At 47.0% G+C, this 22312-nt stretch overlaps 1 long non-coding RNA gene across 1 annotated transcript in view; it reads left to right on the top strand.

Moving 5' to 3' along the window:
* Positions 1-233: 233 nt before the first annotated feature.
* LOC142564760 (uncharacterized) overlaps positions 234-22312 on the top strand; it is a 39470-nt gene continuing 17391 nt past the window's right edge. Inside the window, exons 1-2 of the long non-coding RNA XR_012824670.1 lie at positions 234-346; positions 21914-22006. This is a non-coding gene — a long non-coding RNA (uncharacterized LOC142564760). The remainder of the gene's footprint in view (positions 347-21913; positions 22007-22312) is intronic.

Raw genomic sequence — 22312 nt, forward strand, 5'->3', positions numbered from 1 at the left:
AAAGGGTTCCAAAGAAGAAATTTATTTGTAAATATAAGTTTACCAGACTTCTGTCTACTTCCATTGCCAAATTCTCGATGTCCGTATTCAGAATAATACGTCGCATTTAAAATGACTGTTTTCTCTCCTCCAGTGCCCTGTTTTTAAATTCTACATAAATTTGGATGATCCACCTTTCCGTACACTATTCATGATTGCTTACTTGATATGTTACATCATCTGTTCCTTCATTTCAGGGGTTCCTTCCAATACTACGGACGTTTCTATTCGAGCCTTTATACAGACGATAGCGGAAATGAGCAACCAGAGGTCGTACCAAACAGCATCACAGTCCATACAAACCAATGTATGTTTCTTCTTTCTCTTTCCAGTTCATTACTGCTCGTTACAGCTCTCTAAAAAAATTTGATAGTGCTCAGGACGCTTGCGAGATTGAACAAGATTTTATTCGGCTAGCTAACTCTACCGCATGAGTTGAGTCGATGTATAGGCTCAAAACAAATAATTTTGCAGGGCATAGTACCTAAAACCTATATACTAACCACATGAGATCTTCTCTCGACACTAGTTGAAAATAAGGTTATGCAGAAACCAATGAAAAGGATAATATATAAAATGGAATAGCTTTGTTTCCGCTCCCTCGTCATTGTGTTTCGCAGCATATCAACTGTTTCCTTGCTCGGCACAGCGCAGTCGTCGCTTTTCTAAAGCTACTTGGATCTGGGCACGCTTTGGGGGCATCATACAACAAATTCGCATATTCGCCAGAGGCAAACGAATGACAGTGATAGCAAGGATGGCAAAGTTCTTATTGGTATTCCAGAAGTCGCGGGGTGCAGTAGTGGTGAATTTCTTGCCGCTCGTTGGCGGCTGGCCATGATTGCAGTTTTTGGAGTGTTTTGTTTCACAAGTTGTGGCAATGTGTCATTATTCAATACGTATTGGTGGTACCTCCAGTACATCTAAGGGGCAACAGAGACATCTTGGCTAGAACTAGGGCATGTTTATGAGCTAGGGGCTAGCCGAGACCTTCACGTGCCAAGGGATTATCCAATAAGCCACATCGGCCCACAGGCCGCCAATACGCTACTGTTTCGATGGCTCGAACTTCCGTACCGCCCGGGCTTAAAGGGACACTAAAGCGAAATAATAAATGAGTTTAGATTATGAAGCATTGTTTGAGAACCCTGCAGGCAATCATTTCAAAAAAGATACTTTGTATATTAGATGAGAAAATTAAGGTCCCAGTATCAGTATTTGAATTTCGCGCCGAAACCCCAGCGCCGGTACGTCAGGGATTACGTCGGTACGTCAGGGCCGCGTTGGCTGAATGTTTCCCGAAACTTGCCATGTTTAATATTTGGTTCCTTTAGAACACAATGTAGTCATTCTGTACCGCGTAACCCGCCGTGGTTGCTCAGTGGCTATGGTGTTGGGCTGCTGAGCACGAGGTCGCGGGATCGAATCCCGGCCACGGCGGCCACATTTCGATGGGAGGGGAAATGCGAAAACACCCGTGTACTTAGATTTAGGTGCACGTTAAAGAACCCCAGGTGGTCGAAATTTCCGGAGTCTTCCACTACGGCGTGCCTCATAATCAGAAAGTGGTTTTGGCACGTAAAACCCCACATGTAAATTTTAATATAATCTGTACCGCTATATATAGTTAGTAGGCCCTAGAAGATGCCATCAAAATCCAAGACGTCACAGCCCCCAGGTGCGGGAACTAAAGTAGGCGTCGCCACCCGTATTTCGTTCTTGCGCTTTTTATGGCTTACCAAACGTCTTTTCGTTGTAAGAGTGGTGTTTTTGGTGTTGTAGAACGGTAATTTACTGATGCAGAAGGAACCATTTTTCACTTTAGTGTCCTTTTAAACTGGGATCCCCTTTGCCTGTCGGGTGCCCTGAAGATCCTGCGTCTCCCCCTTTATTATATTCTCAGATGCTCTCCTGAAAACTCCATTTGCCGGTTACATGTGTTTTCTTAGAGCAGTAGTAAAATAACTCAGTGCCTTTCCACTCTGTGAAGAAGGATGACCTGCAAAGCTATGTATGTGTGCCCCTTAATGGCGAACAGCACCTCCGCCAAGGGTCGACCCAGCATTGCACTATCTAGGAGTCGGACCACGTATCGGGAGTGCTCAACGTCTGCTTCACCTCCACCGTGGCTCGGGCCGGTATTGCACTATCTTCGTGATCTGGCCACATATGGGTAGTGCCGAACGGCTGCTTCACCTCCGCTGGGAACGCCAATTGGCCAGCGAAACGAATTGACGCACCTCAGCTCGGCTGCGTGATTTTTGGCCTGTGAAGGCGGAATTTCGACCCGGGATGGCCTGATACCAATCAAAAACGGTCAGTGAAAGTGTTCGACACCTGTTTTCACGTTTCGGCAATTTTCTGCTGTTTTCAGGACCCCGGAATGACTTTCGTTCCCGAGCTGGGCGCGGCCATGCTAGGCTTAAAGTAGACCGAGCGTTTCCGAGCAACGCCGCGGCGGCCGCTGGCTTGGCCTCAGATTACCAACGTTTCCAAGACCTCTCCCGCCTCCGTAGAGCCGTCTAGCAGGATGGTATACTTCTTCGAAGGAAAAGATATCGCACCGGAAGAGTTGGCAAACAATCCTCGGTGGAATAGGCCCATTAATGCCCGGAATATGGCCTACCCTACTCTCCACGCTGCGCTGTCGGCGACCACCCTCGACGCGCCCGCTCAACAACCAGCCGACCTGGCCACGTAGGCTCAGGCGAAACAAGGCAAGCCGTCTTCTCCGAAGCTTCAACGGCATCCTCTGCTACCTGAACTGGCCGCCACGGCCTTCAAGATCATTGTCCATCATGGCGGTAGCCTCGATCTCCGACAGTGCAATGGCGGAATGTTACACCCGCTCGTCGGCAGCATAGTTCATGTCGACTAGAACGAGACGCGGCTACACAATCGCCTCAGGATCAACTCGCATAACATTTCACTGAAAATCAGCATGTCAGTGGAGGATCTGCACAACGATATGTGCAAATGCAAGTCCTGAAAATCGCCTACAAGCAATTCCCGGTCCGTCTTTACATCACCGCGCCGGACAACGCCATCCGAGGTATGTTGTACAATGTGATATACCATCAGTCGCAAGAAATCTTTTAAGGCCTTTCGGCTCTGAACCAAAGCAAGTCCTTCACTATTGCTTACGCTCGCCCACATGGTCGAACCAAGTCTGTCGTGGTTACCCTTGTTATTTATTTATTATTTATTTATTTCAACCTTCTGTCAAGCCCATGGGGGATTATTACAGGAGTTGGCGAACAAGCTTGACAAACATATGTACATTTGCAATCCTGGCTTTCTTTCTTTTTTCAGCCACAAAAAATATACAGAGTAGTTGGGAACAAATACAGAGAGGCAAAAAATATCAATAAGTAAAATAGAGGACTGCCTTCTCGGCAAGCTCAATAAATTTGGGAAACGTTGCCTGCTCAGTGACACACGTGCTCAGTACATTACATTCTCGTACAAATTGTGGAAAATGAAAGAACGCGTTATTATTGCAAGAAAACTTTTGTAGTCTATTTGGGTACATCTATCGAGTCTGGCGAGTGGATTTAATGTTTAACAAATCTGATGAGTTTGTGGAGTAGCGTAAACAAAAAACTCCAAACGCTGTAGTTTCGCTCGGCATCCCAGGGTGTGAAAGCCTGCACATTGTCAGAGCTCAGTTGGTGAATCGGTACACTTGTAACGGTTATAGAGAAAACGGACAGGTTTCCTTTGAATCATTTCTAGTGTGTGGATGTTTTTTTCGTTAGTGGAAACCAAACTATTCGCATATTCTAAGATCGGTCGAATAAGTGTGACGTAGCCAAGGTACTGAGTTTCCTATGCCGAATGACGCTAGACTCTCTTGAGAAACAAGTCTCTTCCTTGCTTTCCTGATTACCTCTTGGACATGCGCAGTACGCGTCAAGACAGAAGAAATGAGGAGTCCTAAATAAAGATGCTCAGAAACACTCGGGATGGTGGCACTGGTAATGAAACAAGAATAATCTAATTTTCTTTTTTCTTTGTAACAGATATTGAAACCGTTTTATCTAAACTGATTGGCATCTGCCAATACTTGCAACACTGCCCAACTTTACTTAATGCGTTATTGAGTTTAATTTGTCATCAATGTTCTGGATTTATTTGTAAAGCACGCATTCACCTGCAAACCGTCGGATTTAACCTTTAACTTCGTTCTAAATATCACTTAAGAAGACTGAAAAGGAGGGGAGCCCGAGCAATTTCCTGAGGTACACCGAAAACAACTGGAGCAGAATCAGAAGAATGGTCTCCAAGATGCATAAACTGCCTCCTTTTGGACAAATAATCACTTACCCAGCAAGTCACTGGCCCATCTCCGAGTATGTTCGCAAGGTTGAAAATCAGTTTCGCATGAGAGACCCGGTCAAAGGCTCTTGATAAGTCCAGATAGAGCATATCAAATTGAGACTGGTTGTCAAGGGCTTGTGCAAGGTCATCAGTTATTTCTATTAGTTGAGTAACATTGGCTAACCAACTACGGAAGCCGTGCTGGTTTGGATGAAGCATATGATTAGTTTCTACAAATTCTGTAATGAACTTCAAGATAATATGCTCAAGCTTTTTAGAACAAGTGAAAAATATAGGTCGGTGGCTTGCTGGCGATGAAACTGCTCCCGATTTATGAACTGGCACAATTTTAGCAATTTTGCACTGTGCTGGGAGGCAACTTTCACGTATTGATTTTGAGTATATGAGATGTGAGTACTTGCTTATGGGTTCTGCATACCGTTTTAGGAGTTAGTTCGCAATTCCATCAGGGCCGCTGCATTTTTTCACGTCAATATTTCATAACATGGAAAATATACCAGTTTCAGAAATAGTTTAAAAGCCAGCTAGTTTTCTCTGTTCAGCACCAAAGGTATATCGGTATGGGTATGCTGGAACATCTACATCACGCGTAAACATCGACTGAAAGTAGTTATTAAAAGCATTTGCCGTGCCTTTATTTTCCACGGCGGGTGTTAAGCGGGTGCTATCTTGAGGGTGAATGTAACGCCAAAATTTATGGGGGAGTCCTTCATGAAATACATTAATCTGCAGCTACTGAAGTGCTCTTTAGCGCCATGAATTTGGTCTTTTATCAAAGTTGTGAGATAACTTAAACGCGAGCAATAATCAAAGTTCATGCATGATTTTTTAGTTTTCCTTGGCCTCTCGATTATACGCTTTAAGTGCATTATTTCGCGTGTAATCCATGGATTGTGTTTCCTCGTAACCTTTGCTATTTTCAGAACGAAACCGGTAATGCAGTACATAATATGTGCCCGAAATTCCAGCCAGACATTGTCAATATGTGATTGTTCGTCAGTACAAAAATTACAGAAGTCATGGTATTCATGGGTAACATACGTCATGATAGCTGCATCATCTGCCCTATTGAAAGCAAATATATATTTCACAGGACCCTTCTTTCGAGTAATACGTGCTATAGGCAAAGCACACAGGACTAGTTTATGGTCTGTCATGCCATGTAATTCTTCTACATGGGTAAAAGTTGTATCGAAGCCATCAGTGACAACTAAATCTAAATCAGAGCTCGAGCCTCCCTGAATACGAGTAGGAGTTAGAAGAAGTAGCTGAAGACTAAGCGCGAACATGAAATCTTGAATGCATATAATCTTTACCTTTCCCGGATTCAGAGAGCTCAAGTTTATATGAGGAAGGTTGAAACCGCCAGCCAAGATAATTTTGCCTTCAGACATGTGCTTCTGCATGTAGTCGTACAGAGTATCAAGATACATGACTTCCGCACTCGGTGGTCTATACACGGTGACCACGTGTACAATACTTTATCGGAGATAAATGTTACAGCACGCAACTTCAACTTCCAGAACAGCGGGCATTACAATGTAAGATAAACCTTTTTCATTGATAATTGCAACGCCCCCTGCCTTTGACCCTCCGTCCCTCCGCCCAGTGCAATCAAGCCTCAGTTATGGTGACAATATCGAGTTTAGGTGCTCGCAAGATAGCCTCAAGGTATTCAGATTTGTTTATAATGCTGCTCACATTCAGATTTTTCAAAGTAACTGCCGACGCGACGGGGTGGTCCGTGGTTCTGCGTTGGTTTCTTCTTCGTTTTTGGGGGACAGTTCTGTGATGTCATTGCTACGATTGTCCCAAGCGAAAAGGCGGCCATTTATTCGCACGCTGTCGTACGTCAACCTTACTTTTTCTTTCTTGCCACAGTTTTCTTTAGTTTGATTCCATAACTTTTTACTCACATACCGGACACTTCGTGAAAAATCTTCGCTGATTGAATGACCAGATCCTTTCAGTTTAGGGCCGTTCTTTAGAAGGTTTACTTTGTCGCTGTAGTCTTGCAATTTGGAAATAACTGGCCGATCGTTGCCATTGCTATTCTCCTTTCAGCTACCGAGTCAATGAATTCTTTCTATCCCCGATATCGTTAACTCTACCTTATCTTCCCGAATATCATTTGTTACCATTGTGTTTAGTGTTTCAGTGGTCTCTTGTTCCTGTTCCTTTATGCCAAAAACGATGAGGTTGGATCGCCGGCTTATGTTTTCTAAGTCGTCTACTTTTTTATCGTTATCAAAAGCTGATGCTCTGACTCAGTTACTTTTTCCACACATTCCAAGGGTTGTTTCTCAAAGTTTCCTACTTTTTCTGGCTTCTTTTCAATAGTATTAACCTTCTGATTCGTTATAGCTCTTCCTTTCTTGATTTCTTCCATGACCGCCGCAGTCTAAATTTAATTGCTCCGCAGTAGAAGTATCTGGTCCAGGGTTTGCCTCAATGTCACCTCCCATAGGCCACAAAACCATAGTTCAGCTTCGTCCAGACATCACTTTCATCCAGGCAATGACCCTTCCCAAACAGTAGAACTTTTACGGAGCTGTGTACGCCTGCCACCTCTTCAAAGCAAAGGTGGAGGCTTGCTACAACTATTGGAAACGCAGCCACCGAGCGGACGTCCAGCCGCTGCCATCGGTGCAGGCAGCCCCACCCGCCCATGGATCCTGCCACCTGTGAGTCCAAGTGTATGCTGCGTAACGGACTTCACTGGCTCAAGGAAGTGCAAAGTGCGCTTCGAGCGAGCTGGAAACTCACGCTCCAGCCCGCCGACCGCCAGCAAGACGGCCGCCTAGCAGGGCAGCACAACACCGCCGAGCTCTAGTCTGCGGTCATCCCGCAGCTGGCTCCGATTCAGTGACCAGACACCGCGCTGGGTGTTTACTGCGCGTTCTGCTCCAGATCCACCTCAAGAAAGGTACGCAACAAGAGTCGGTCCTCTTTCTTTCCACCTCTCCCTGGCCAGAGGACTCAGCCCACCGAACAACAGGTGAGCTGGAAACCACGATCGCCCTCGCTTGCTAGGGGAAACGCGAAGTTCCGAGCACAGCTCGATCAACAAAGCCTCGAGATCACGGAGCTGAAACAATATCAAGTCCTTCTCCAAAAACTTCGCCGAAAACAGTATGGCTGCCCTCCATACCCCACTCAGATAGCACACATTAACAGGTCCCCCTACTCCCTCCTTCCACCTCCTCCTCGCGCACGGTGTCACCTTCTTGCGACCCCCCCCTAAGCGCAAGGCACAAGCAGAGGCTCACAATGCCGCCTCTTTGGACCCCGATCCGCTGACTGCCTTAAATGCAGCCGTAAAAACCATGCATGCCTGCTTCGTCTCAATGCGAAAAACAACACAGCCTAGATGGCCAACATCGTCAACCGCTTGACAGCGCTCGAGCATTGCCAGGGTGCACAAGAGGTCACCACAGCTCGAATGCAGACCCAGCTTAGTGGGCTTGTACCCCCGAAATGAGAGGATTGACATCGCCCGAACAACCCACCAGTCCAACATCGCTGCACACGGTAATGAGATAATCTGAAGCAGTGGAATGAGGAGTTGGCCTGCCAAATGAAACAACAAACAACTCCACCTGCAAACCCTTCCGAATTCCGACACTCCCACCATAATCGGTTTACAAGAAACAGTAAATAAAACGACACTTCGTGACTACACCACACATGTACCGATAGGAACGACACCCCTACGGGTTGCCACATTCGTCCATCGTAACCAAAAGCTACGGACCACCCCCTGGAAGTGAACGATATACACAGACATCTTGTTGAGCTTCTCCCGAGAATTCGCAAAGGCGGCTGTCTGTTTGTTCTCAATATATTTACAGCCCGCGCAATGCACCCGCAACCCCTCCCCTAGCAGCCCTTCGAGAAGCCATTTCTATTAGTGGCCCACACCCCCTTCTTGTCGTCGGTGACTTCAACGCCAACCACACAAGTTGGGGCTACAAGAAGAACTGCAGAAAGGGCACCGCGCTTTGGACATTCATCCAAATGGAGGACCTGTCTCTCATTAATGATCTAGATCACCCAATTAGAACAGGCAACAGTGTCCAATCAACACACAACTCTTTCGGGAGCGACCAGGGGCGCAGCCAGGGGAGGGATAGGGGAGGGCTCATGGGGCTTCAGCCCCATGAAATTTTTTCGTGCTGTCCATGCACTGCCGACCAAAGCAATCCCCTGCGCAGGAAATGATTTTGGATTTTGTCTACAATGTATTTTTCATGCTCGAAAAGACATTTCACCGCGAACATTGCGAACTCGGGCTAGATTTCGTGGCAACGCCCCAGCACCGGGAGTCACATAAAGCAAGCAGCCCCATCCGAACACAAAGTTTCAAGGGCGTTTTGATAGCGAACTGGCTCGCCGTGACATATCGCAGAGGCAGCGGTATCTACGGAGCGCGTGGCTATCAATTCCGAAACTTGATGGGTATATATCTTATAAACTTTTGATGTGAAAGGTGCATTGACATTTCCAAAGTTGTCCCTTACATTTTTACATTTTCAAGTGCGGAACTTTGAGGGTTTAATGCTGCTATAAACATTTGACGCCAAAGGTGCATCGACTTTTCTAAAGTCTTACATCTGAGCATACAACGAGACAAGCCAAATCAACACACTATTAGACAAGTTGACAAAGCACGCAGCGAGGTCCGATCAGACGAAGCGTTGTGGTGCTTCATTTGTGCCTTCATGTCACAAAAAAAAATATCAAATTTTTTTTTCATCTACGCCAAAGCATACACGTCAAAACACTAAAGGCAGCCAAGGTAACTACGTTCTTATTTATTTTTTCTACTTTGACTTTTATGCGCGAGGACAAATTGAGCGTCTTCAATTTTTTCGGTCTGGCTACCCTACACGCGGGCTGCCAGAGCCAGCTAGAGCGCATACGTTGTTCTCTTGTTGCCCCGACCACCGCGAGGCACATTTGGGTGCGCGTTCGGTTTGCTCTGGCCGAATGGATTTTCGCCTGGCATAGTTTGGAGGCTTTCTAGCTAGCAGACGCGAAAAAGAAAGAATAGTCGCGCACCGCCATCACTGTGGGTACTCGACGGATTGCACCGCGTTCGCGTGAGAGTAACTTCTCCGGAAAGTCTTGTCCAGTCAGTGTAGGATACCGAGCAGTATGTGCATGGCTCTCGGTGGTCCAAGCATCTCACGTTTTTTCCTCGATATTTCTTCGGTAGCCACATTAGGTGCGCAAAGGAGGTATTCGATTGAGGCCAACATATATTCCTTGGCGTTTTTTTTTCATTTCGGTGCCCCCGACCCACAAAAGGAAAGAAAAAAATACATTGTTGCGGCTCAGCGAATTGTTGCATATTGAAAGCTTGATTTTGTTACTTCTTGCTATGCGGAAAGTAATGGGCCACGGTACGCTTCAGTTGCTGGATAATCTTATTATATTATTGCAATAGCAATTATATGGGCACGCCAGGCGCATTTCTGCCGTCGCCCTGATGTTTCGTATAAAGTCCAAGGGCGAAAACATCGTGACCGCGCGCCGCATGCTGCATGTGCGAGTGATCGAAAGCGTCGGGGCGGGAGGGGGGTGGAATGGCTGAGCCGACGATGGTGGTTAAGTCTTGTGTACGCAAAGGAGAAAAGCGGGGAGCAAGCGCGCCGCCTTCCGTCGCGCGCGATACATCGGGGAGAGTGGACGGAATGGGGGCGGGTTCTAGGATTCTGTGAATCTGTGATTGCGCAACATGTTTATTTGCCTTGTTTGACGCATTATATACAGTGACTTTTTCTTAGATAGGTAAATTTATTGGAGACTCATGCGTATACTTAAGTATCTTGTTGCCAGGTTTTGTGTATACATGCAGTGAACTTTGTTACTAGTGACACTTTTTTACACTTTATCAAGCTGTATCTTCGCATGTGTATATGCCATTGTATCTTCGCATTTCTAATGTACGAGGGCGAGTGAAATGAAAGTTAGCCGAGAAGACGAGAAGACGGCACCACGCGCTGTTTTTCGTCTTCTCCTCTCGTTTCTCGTCTGCGTTTTGCGCTGTTAACACCAGGATGGAAAACCAACAAACCCAAGCTGCTGTTCTGGCGAAATACATTTCTAGTACCTCGGGCCCTTTTCAATGTTTCACTCTCGACTTCTCAGTCCTCATTGCCCTCATTGTCAACGCTGTCTGCAGTGCTTGTGGTGTCGTCTTCTCGTCTCATGTCTCGTCTACGTTTTGCGCTGTTAACACCAGAATGGAAAACATGAGGGTGCTAAGAATCCATGGCTCCGGACAGGCCGCCATGGGAATATGAACCTGGCAACGTTTAACGCTAGAACGTTATCTAGTGAGGCGAGTCTAGCAGTGCTATTGGAGGAATTAGAGGGCAGTAAATGGGATATAATAGGGCTCAGTGAAGTTAGGAGCCCAAAAGAAGCATATACAGTGCTAAAAAGCGGGCACGTCCTGTGCTACCGGGGCTTAGCGGAGAAAAGAGAACTAGGAGTCGGATTCCTGATTAATAAGAATATAGCTGGTAGCATACAGGAATTCTAAAGCATTAACGAGAGGGTGGCAGGTCTTGTTGTGAAACTCACTAAGAGGTACAAAATGAAAGTTGTACAAGTCTACGCCCCTAGATCCAGTCATGATGACCAGGAAGTCGAAAGCTTCTATGAAGACGTGGAATCGGCGATGGGTAGAGTGAAAACAAAAAACACTATACTAATGGGCGACATTAATGCCAAGGTAGACAAGAAGCAGGCTGTAGACAAGGCAGTGGGGGATTACGGCATAGGCACTAGGAATAGCAGGGGAGAGTTATTAGTAGAGTTTGCAGAACAGAATAATATGCGGATAATAAATACCTTCTTCCGCAAGCGGGATAGTCAAAAGTGGACGTGAAGGAGCCCGAACGGCGAGACTAGAAATGAAATAGACTTCATACTCTGCGCTAACCCTGGCATCATACAAGATGTGGACGTGCTCGGCAAGGTGCGCTGCAGTGACCACAGGATGGTAAGAACTCGAATTAGCCCAGACCTGAGGAGGCAACGGAAGAAACTGGTACATAAGAAGCCGATCAATGAGTTAGCGATAAGAGGGAAAATAGAGGAATTCCAGATCAAGGTACAGAACAGGTATTCGGCTTTGACTCAGGAAGAGGATCTTAGTGTTGAAGCAATGAACGACAATCTTGTGGGCATCATTAGGGATGGGCAATGGAAGTCGGTGGTAACTCCGTTAGGCAGGATACCAGCAAACTATCGCAGGAGACGAAAGATCTCATCAAGAAACGCCAATGTATGAAAGCCTCTAACCCTACAGCTAGAACTGCACTGGCAGAACTTTCGAAGTTAATCAACAAGCGTAAGACAGCTCACATAAGGAAGTATAATATGGATAGGATTGAACATGCTCTCAGGAACGGAGGAAGCCTAAAAGCAGTGAAGAAGAAACTAGGAATTGGCAAGAATCAGATGTATGCGTTAAGAGACAAAGCCGGCAATATCATTACTAATATGGATGGGATAGTTCAAGTGGCTGAGGAGTTCTATAGAGATTTATACAGTAACAGTGGCACCCACGACGATAATGGACGAGAAAATAGTGTAGCGGAACTCGAAATCCCACAGGTAAAGCCGGAAGAAGTAAAGAAAGCCTTGGGAGATATGCAAAGGGGGAAGGCAGCTGGGGAGGATCGGGTAAGAGCAGATTTGTTGAAGGGTGGTGGGCAGATTGTTCTAGAGAAACTGGCCACCCTGTATACGCAATGCCTCATGACCCCGAGCGTACCGGAATCGTGGAAGAACGCTAACATAATCCTAATGCATAAGAAAGGGGACGCCAAAGACTTGAAAAATTATAGACCGATCAGCTTACTGTAAGTTGCCTACAAACCATTTACTAAGGTAATCGCAAATAGAATCAGGCACACCTTAGACTTCTGTCAAGCAAAGGACCAGGCAAGATTCCGTAAAGGGTACTCAACAATAGACCATATTCACACTATCAATCAGGTTACAGAGAAATGTGCAGAATATAGCCAACCCTTATATATAGCTTTCATTGATTGCGAGAAAGCATTTGATTTTATCGAAACCTCAGCAGTCATGGAGGCACTACGGAATCAGGGTGTAGATGAGCCGTATGTAAAAATACTGAAAGATATCTATAGCGGCTCCACAGCCACCGTAGTCCGTCATAAAGAAAGCAACAAAATCCCAATAAAGAAAGGTGTCAGACAGGGAGATACGATCTCTCCGATGCTATTCACAGCGTGTTTACAGGAGGTATTCAAAGACCTAGATTGGGAAGAATTGGGGATAAAAGTTAATGGAGAATACCTTAGTAACTTGCGATTCGCTGATGATATTGCCTTGCTTAGTAAGTCAGGGGCCCAATTGCAATGCATGCTCACTGACCTGGAGAGGCAAAGCAGAAGAGTGGGTCGAAAAATTAATCTGCAGAAAATTAAAGTAATGTTTAACAGTCTCGGAAGAGAACAGCAATTTACAGTAGGCAGCGAGGCGCTGTAAGTGGTAAGGGAATAATCAGAAGAATAAGAATGGGCTGGGGTGCGTTTGGCAGGCATTATCAGATCATGAACAGCAGGTTGCCACTATCCCTCAAGAGAAAAGTGTATAATAGCTGTGTCTTACCAGTACTCACCTACGGGGCAGAAACCTGGAGGCTCACGGAAAGGGTTCTACTCAAATTGAGGACGACGCAACGAGCTATGGAAAGAAGAATGATAGGTGTAACGTTAAGGGATAAGAAAAGAGCAGATTGGGTGAGGGAACAAACACGAGTTAATGACATCTTAGTTGAAATCAAGAAAAAGAAATGGGCATGGGCAGGATATGTAATGAGGAGGGAAGATAACCGATGGTCATTCAGGGTTACGGACTGGATTCCAAGGGAAGGGAAGCGTAGCAGGGGGCGGAAGAAAGTTAGTTGGGCGGATGAGATTAAGAAGTTTGCAGGGACGACATGGCCACAATTAGTACATGACCGGGGTTGTTGGAGAAGTATGGGAGAGGCCTTTGCCCTGCAGTGGGCGTAACCAGGCTGATGATGATGATGATGATGGTGGAAAACCAACAAGCCCAAGCTGCTATTCTAGCAAAATATCAGTTTGATCCGCTGTATATACGCCATTAGATGAAATTCACGGAGTTGTGATAAAATTTTTCATTGTTGAGAGACAGTTTTAAACTTGATAGTTTCGTTTTCTGTCTGAAAATTTGCAATTTTGGCCAATTTTAATAAAAAATTGACAACCTAAATGAAGAACTCGAAACCAGCAGTCACTAGAATACCACCCCTTCCCCCCAATTTTTCTTTTAAATGCAACAAAGTTCGTCAAAATTGGTGCAGTGGTTGCCGAGAAACACAAATTCCCCTTCTACATGTATTTAGATGGGAGCACCAGAGCTAAAGCTTCTTCTTAAGGAGGATGTCGAGCTCCAACGTAAGCCCCCCCCCCCCCCGGTACGAAATTTCTGGCTACGCCACTGGGAGCGACCACTATGTCTTGAATACAAAACTTCAGCTCAACTCACTGGCTCGATCAACGCGAGGTCCCATAGGAATTCTAAACTTGAATTAATTCCGACATATTCGCGTTTCAGCTCCCAAAACCGGTGACTATCTTGACACATGGACTCAAAGCCTCTCGCAGGACGTGCAATACGCTACTTCCACAATCCCGGACACCCGTGACACCAATATCGCAGACAGAGGCCTCCTTCACATGTGGAAGGCCCACGCCAGCCTGTCAAAGCGATGGTTATCCAACAAGCCTAATAGAACACTCAGACTACGCATTGCAACACTGGCTAAAGAGATTGAAGTCCATGCGGGGCAGTTGGCACGCCAACAGTGGGGCCAGCTAGGCGACCGCATGAGCAACAATCTCAGCCTAAGGGTGACCTAGACATTTCTCTGTTGTGTATTGGATCCAGGTCACACCAAGTCCAAACAGAGGAAAAATGTCAAACAACTCCTCCACAAGCTACCTCTACAAAATGGCACCTTTCTCCAAGCCCTCAAAGAACAATACCTCACTACAACTACACGTACCCTACTCCCTGACTACCGCGGCAACCCTAACCCCAAGTTAGACGCAGACATCTCGCCATGTGAAATAGGGGCTGCCATGCACAAGCTCAGAACGACATGACCTCCAGGAGCAGACAAAATCACTTACAATATCTTCCGGAACCTGGATGAGCACACCATATAGGCCATCACCGACCTCTTCAACGAGTACTTGCAAAATTGAGGGCTCCCAGTGCAATAAACACATGCCAATATCCCCATTCATCTCTAAACCAAGGAAACCTTTGGATCTCAAGAATCTGCCACCCATCTCTCTAACCTCCTGCTTTGAGGAGCTTTTCGAACATGTGTTCCTGGGCCGCTTGCAGGTACATATGCACAGACAAGAACTATTTCCCCAATCTATGATTAGATTCCGCAGCCATCTTTCTAACGAAGACGTCATGTTACAGCTCTCGGAAGAGGTACTACACCCCAGGAACCCTAACCCCACCAGGGCCATTTTGGCTCTGGATCTCACCAAGGCTTTCGACAACGTTCACCATTCGACCATTATGGAGGCTCTGTCGAATCTTAACGTAGGCAAACGCGCACACTCCTACATAGCGGCCTTCCTCTGCAAGCGAACAGCAGAATTGACATTCGGTCCGCTGTCTTCACCAACCTTGTAACTTGGCAGCAGAAGTGCACCTCAGGGCTCAGTTCACTCCATTGCTTTTCAACATTACACTCATTCCCATGGCGAAAGCCCTCACAGTTATCCGGCGCCCCTCGCAGTCATTCTACGTGTATGGCATTACACTTTGGACATCCACTTCCACTGGTAATGTAGGTGAAATGGAGGAAACCCTCCAGGCTGGGGCGGACATCGCTGCCTAAACCGGAACTACCGGTCTTACACCCTCCAAGGTGCTGCACAGACACCGGTCCTACACCCAATATTCAGTCAACATGGACAATCAAGTTCCCGAGGTTGATAAAGTACGTATACTGGGCATCACTGCTCAGAATTACGGCAAGAATACTGCCTTCATTACTAAGCTACTAACACATTCCAGCAGACTATGAAACTGATCCGATGAATTGCGAACCGCCACAAAGGGATGTGGGAACAAGATCTCCGCTGCCTTATACAACCCTTCGTTATCTCTCGAGTAGTATACTCCCTTCCAGACATGTTTCTTTCCAAGGCGGAGGAATAAAAAGTAAATACACTAATCAGCGAGCTTATAAGACGGCCCTCATTTTCGCCAGGCACGCGTCGAATGCCCGCCTCCTCCTTATGGGGATTCATCATCATCATCATCATTATCATCACCATCATCAGCCTGGTTACGCTCACTGCAGGGCAAAGGCATCTCCCATACTTCTCCAACCACCCCGGTCATGTGCTAATTGCGGCCATGTTGTCCCTGCAAACTTCTTAATCGCATCCGCCCACCTAACTTACTGCCACCCCCTGCTACGCTTCCCTTCCCTTAGAATCCAGTGCGTAACCCTTAATGTTCTTCTACAACTTGCGCGAGCACCAGAGATTAAGCGGGAAGGTTCAGTGAGTCTTGCAGAAATAGCCAACGCGTCTGATCCGCACATCAGATGTTCGATGATCATCGACAATGCTCGCCGCTATCATTGTACTTTGCTTTTCTGAACACGCGTAATCACAATAAAGATATAATTTAGTGATGTACAGTTCTTACTGCTCATTCTTCACCATCATAACAATGTGAAATCTCGTTGAGATATGTTTTGTTCTCTACCGGACACCTCCTGAAAGCCGCCCAAACCGTGATGACAACGTCCACGTTACCATAGAACAGCGAGCAAGCCGCAGGCAACAACTGCCGCTTGAGCACGGACTTACACTAGAAGCCAGAAAGACCATAAACTAGTCAACAGTCATAATGACAGTCCCAGTGTCACCTGCACCGATTGTACTACAACAACCAAGGGTGCCACCAACGTTTCATAGACCATAGTTTGAAGATCCAGAGACCTGGCCCGAGACGTGATAGAGTCGCTGCGTTTAACAACCGTAATGGTAATTACAAGTTTCGGAACGCCTATTATTCCACGGAAGACGCAGCCAGGACTTGCTACGAGATTGAAGAGTCCGCGTGGGAGCTGTTCTGCAGCACCTTCCTGGACATTTTCCGGAACGTTGTGAGGAATTAAATGGCCGAAGCACTCCTTGAAGCGTCGTAATGAGAACATCGTCACACCGACCTCAAAATGGTCGAGAAACACAAGGTCCGTTGTTTTCGTGCGTGCCGTGAAACAAGAACTCTACCGGATAATACGCGACCCGCCAAAGATCGTCGTCTAATTTGTTTCGGAGGCCACAATGATCGAGAAGATGCTCAACATCCGGATCCGGCCATACAACCGCCGTAAACTGGCGGGAAACTACGCAGATGTTGAAGTACTTCGCTCTAGAGACCTACAAGAGACGATAATGGTAGTTGCGCGCAAAAAATTATGACGGATGTTCCCAGAGTCGCAGTCCTAGGTTCCATTTATTGCTGATATTGTCCGCGGAAAAGACCTCAGCAATCACGGGAAGTCCCTGGACCACCGCCGGCTCAGCCGTAAGGGATGACTTAGGGCCTGTTTACGCTCGAGCCGCCCATCTCCGGAAGCCGCAACGCACGCTTTCGATTGCGCGAAAAATTGCACGTATCCAGAACTACTGCACAAATTACAATTTACACTGTGTGCACAGTGTATACCTTACCCATTGTAAACCGAAATTTGTGCACAAGTGTTTGATAAGTGCAATCTTTCGCGCGACCGCATGCGTGCGGTCGGGCTTGTGGCGATGGGCGGCTCGAGCGTAAATCGGCCCTTCGGCCACTTTCGTAAGCCGTCTAGCTCCGCCACCACGCTAGCGCAAGAGCTCCAAAGCGCCGCAATGCCACCATCATCCACCACCACCTCCAGCGCGTCCGCCTGTGGGTCCATGCAACACCCTAGTGAAGACGTACGTTTGGCGCGCCCCCAACGACCGCCCGCTCTGTTATCGCTGAGAAGAAGCAGTGCATGTCTACCTACGATGCTCATGCCACGAGATAGGCCTGCGTGGTTGTGCAGCCCACTCGCCTCGTCCACAGCAAACGGAGTGACCGCGAGACATCCCCGACTACTCGCAAGAAACTGAATAGAGCCCTCGACGACCATCCCGTACGCCATCGCCAAGACGCTACGGCTCCCCGCGGCGGTGGCATAACACGGGTCCAAAATGTGGCTGATCCGCTAGCACACGTCCGGAAAACTAAAAGCAGGAAGCGATGGAGGGGTGGTTGCTGTTCGCCGAAATGCCAAAGATACTCCGCCGACCACGAAGACGCTGCAGCAGCCATCTCGAACGCTTAGCGACGAAGTGACACCACCCTAAGGAAGGCTCGAAGCCAAGAAAATGCCCCTTAATAAAGTCCTGACGACGTGACATAACACCACTGGGACAACGCGACACAGCTGGTGCCTGAAGCGGCGCCCTAAATGCGACACAAGACGAAGCACCACCGACCTCGACGTGCTCCTCGGCGGCCACGCAGACACGACTTTAGTAGACACAGCAGCCGACTACGCCGTCATTAGTGGACCCTTCACCGCTCAGTTGAAGAAAGTTAAGATTTCATGGAAAGGCCCTCAGATCCCGACAGCTGGAGGACATCTAATAACACCGACTAAAATGTGCACGGCACGAATTATCATTCTTGACCGGGCCTATCCTGTGACCTTTGCTATCCTCCAACAATGCTCCCGAGACGTCATTCTCGCCATGGACTTCCTGAACCAACACGGCGCAATCACCGACCTGAAGTCCAAGTCGAGAAGGCTATCCGAAAACCAAGTAATACCGCTGGAGATGGCGCTTACCCCGGTATTGTAGAACGTTGCTCTACCCTACACTACTCCTAGTATCAAGAAAGTAGGTATTAGTGTCACTCTTGACAGAAAGTGGCACTACGCTTCGGGATCAACCCCGGCAATTCTTGAGAAGTGTAGCGTCTTAATTAGTCGAGGAGCGATGCTGTGCTCAACTAGGTGAAGTGGAGGCAGAGTTTTGAGTTGAGGGTCGTTTGAGGGTGAGAGAGTGAGTCAGTCACGGTACCATGATTGTGCGTCAAGATGAAGTCACTAACCCGCCTTGGGACAGCATTGTACTTTCTGTCGGCAGTTAAGACGCGGGAGAGAAAGAAGTCATCGCTAACAATGACCAATTTCTGTTGCTTCACCGTGAAATTTGCGTCACAAGAGGAATCGCCCAAGTGCATGAAGGGAAAGCAAAGTGACTGCTTATGGTGGTCGGCAAGGAGTACAAAGACCTAAATAAGGGCATGACGATCACATACAATGAAAAAATCGTAGAAATGAGCAATGCGTTTGACCTCTTGTATTCTGCAACATCTGTCACAACTGCAATAGTTCTGAAACCATACTTTGACATGAATTCAAGCCTGCCCTAAAATAAGTAGCAAGAGGTAAAAATATTCACTGACGAAATAAGGACTGCTTTTCGACGTCGTCGAGGATTCGACAAGGAGCATTTTCAACGCATCGGATATTAACACAAGCGCGCGCTTGACCACTACATCAAACACCATACCGAGTTTAAGCACCGGAACAGGAGGCGATGAATCAATACGTTGATGAGATGCTGTCGGACAAAATCATGCTACCGTCTCCTGTTGTCTAGGGGTAGAAAAAGAAAGGAAGTCTGCGTTATTGCGTCAATTATCGTCGCCTGAACAAGATCACAAAGAAGGACGAAATAAAAAAGTTGTATGCGTACAAGATAATTCTACGTTTGTGAACCTTTTCTAGGAGCTCTAACTCGAACCTATTCTTTTATTGAGCGGTCAAGTGGTCCGCGTTGCTCCTTCGACGCTGACAACGTCGAGGAGCATTGTGTAGTGCCCCTCACCTCGAAAGAGGCGCTGGATGCTGCTTGTGTAGACTTCGTGACCTTGCTTCAGACCTCGCCACGCGTGAAGAAGCTCCCGGACCCGACAGCTGAAAGTTTCATGGGCCCTGTTAGCGGAGTAGATTATCCACTGCCGCCAAGGGGACAGGTGTTACAAACGCCGGCTCATTCTGGGTGGGCCGAAGGGATGCCTGGGGCTGCAGTGGTGCTGCTCGTTTACGCGCCACATCAGAGTATCTTGTGCCTTTCGAGAATGACATACGTTTCGGTGTTTCGTCGAATGAAATGTTACCTTTAACTTTCAATGCAATGATGTCTTTTTTTAATGCAAAGACCCATCGAACGGTGGGCAGTCACAGTGATGGCGACGTTCACAAAAGTATTCAAGTTGGATACTTTTTCATACTGAATAGTGTCTCGGACTTCTATAAGCAGATCGCCGCTTCCTATTAGCCTATCCCTAGAGTATCTGCTGGGCATTTCGCAACAAGGAATGGAGGTAACTTTCTTACTGGTTTTTGTGACATGTCGCTGACATGACGTGTCGCTGTGTTTGATATGGAAGGGCGGAAATGTTTCCTTGCTTTGTACAAAAAATATTCAAGTTTGCTTAGATGTGCCCTATCTTCAGCGAACAATCAGGTGTCAATAGAGGAAAATGCGTAGAGAAAAAATTCGGTCTCTGTTCGGCAGTTGTGGCAGTCACCGACCACCGAGACCAACAAGGGGATGCTACAGGATTTAAGAAAAAAGAAGCTTGCAAGCGCCAGCTGCAAGCGGCCGCTGTGACCTAACGTGCTGCAGCCCAATATAGGGTAGAGTACACACGGTTACGCCTGGCCACCAAGTAATGGGAACGGAAGTCTTGGAAAAGAGGAGGTGACCGGAAAATCAGAAAGAATACAGGAAAGCGAACACATCAAAGAGGGTGACAGGAAAAGGCGACCGCCGATTTTCCCCCGGCGGGTCAGTCCGGAGGTGCCGTCTATGTGAAGCAGAGGCCACAGAGGTATGTTGCCTCCGCCAACGAGGCCTTAAAGCACACCCGTAATTGGCTCGACCCCCAGGATCCTCCTTTCCCCAGACACCGTAAAGCCAAGCACGGCTACACGCAGAAGCGGCCAACCCCCCTGTGCTCGGGATGAAGTCTGGTGCCTTTAAAGTTATTTCATCAGCGCACAGAATGACACCTGCAACTGAAATTTCAAAGGTAAGCGCTTGTGCGTGAATAAGAGGTTTGGGGAGCAGGTCGCACATTGCAAATTTTTCTTCCCATATCAAGAAATAATTACACCTCGAAATATTATTACTGAACGTGGTACATATAGATAGAAAAATACAAACTTCTCAAATGCCAGGGAAGGCAATTTATAGTCTTCCGAAGGCCAATGTTCATGTACAATTACTAAGTTGAGTTTGAGAAACATATTTTTGAGCGCATAATCTACACATGGGCTTTGGCCACCGCAGGCGGCTAAAGCAAGCTACGCACAAGAAGCGTTTGGAGGCAGCGGTCTATTAAAGCGCGCTGTGCTTGAAGGGCCCCTTTTGTAACGCACATCTCAGATGGCGTATCCGATACTCTGTTGTTGGTCATGTTGAAAAGCTGAAGGACATCCTCAGTTCACTTTTGCAAGCACGCAAATACAATTTCTTCAGCTACTAACACGATGACCTCAGTGCCCAGTTGCTTACTTAAGTAATACAGTAACATCTTATAATATGACTACAAAAGTTTCATTATTATACTATTAATAATCGCAATTAATTTGCACCAACAAATGAAACTTAAACCTAATAAATATGAGATGGTTTGCAATGTTCTAAAACTAATTAGCAAAGTTCTTTGAAAGTAATATTCTACATAACTATAGTGTTTACTGGTAAGACCTGACGTAGACTGCTCACTTGCCGCCTATTTCGTTACATGCCTAAGCATACTGACATAAAATTACGATATGATCTTTTCCCACATGTTAGCCGTATAACATATGCAACGACATCCGTTCTCTTTCAGTCCGTCCAACCCAGATGACGCACCAACAGAACCACTGAAGTACTTTGAAACTCTACAACATTATACCGATAGCAGGAGACACTTTCCCTCCCCCTCCCCCACCAAATCGTTCCCTTAACCGAGATGACGCCGCGTGGCAACAGTTACAAGCTCATTCCCGTGTCTGCTTTGCCTTCACCTCTTCCACCCCACACAATATCCCTCATACGCTCCCTACTGTGTAGCAAAGACCAAAGTATATCCCTGCACCTGGGAAGGCCCACACCTAGCGGGCTACTCCCTTATTCCTTTACCTTCCTCATGGGAGACTGCGCTGACCAACCTAGACCCACAGAATCAGCGATGGCTGATTCATCGGGCACGCGGAGTGGAGGGCGTCAATGGGGCCCTGAAATGAGGGCTCCACCCTACGAGGAAGCCACACCACATCACTAACAGTAAACGTTCTCTATCGCTCTCCCTCCCTCTCTCTTACGCTGTCTTTTATTACGTTCAACTATATAGTATCCATTAACATTGCTATGTTTTGCAGGTGTTCCAGAAGCCCTCCCAGACATGAATTATACGCTATTATATTCAGATTACAAAACTTGCCAGATTCTTGCAATAACAGGCATAGCCAAAGGTACGCAGAATACGGACTTGATTCTCTTAATCTTTCCTTTTTCTTTGTTTATAAAGCCAAAATGACATACGCGTAGATGTATGGATGAATGGATGGATGCTGTGAGCGTCCGCTTTGAAACGGTGTGGTGGGTTGCGCCGCCATCGAGCCCGCCGATGAACGCATCACTTGGTGGCGGCCTTGGTAAGCGTACTCCGGGAAGGGCCTAGTTTTCTGCGTCGTTGCTCGAGTGTCCCTATTTGATTCACGTTTTAGGTGTGAAATAAGCAACACGCGTCGCATGTGTGCAGTGGCCGAAGTTTGAAA

The sequence above is a fragment of the Dermacentor variabilis genome, chromosome 11 (genome assembly GCF_050947875.1).
Source record: "Dermacentor variabilis isolate Ectoservices chromosome 11, ASM5094787v1, whole genome shotgun sequence".
NCBI classification, from domain to species: Eukaryota; Metazoa; Arthropoda; class Arachnida; order Ixodida; family Ixodidae; genus Dermacentor; species Dermacentor variabilis.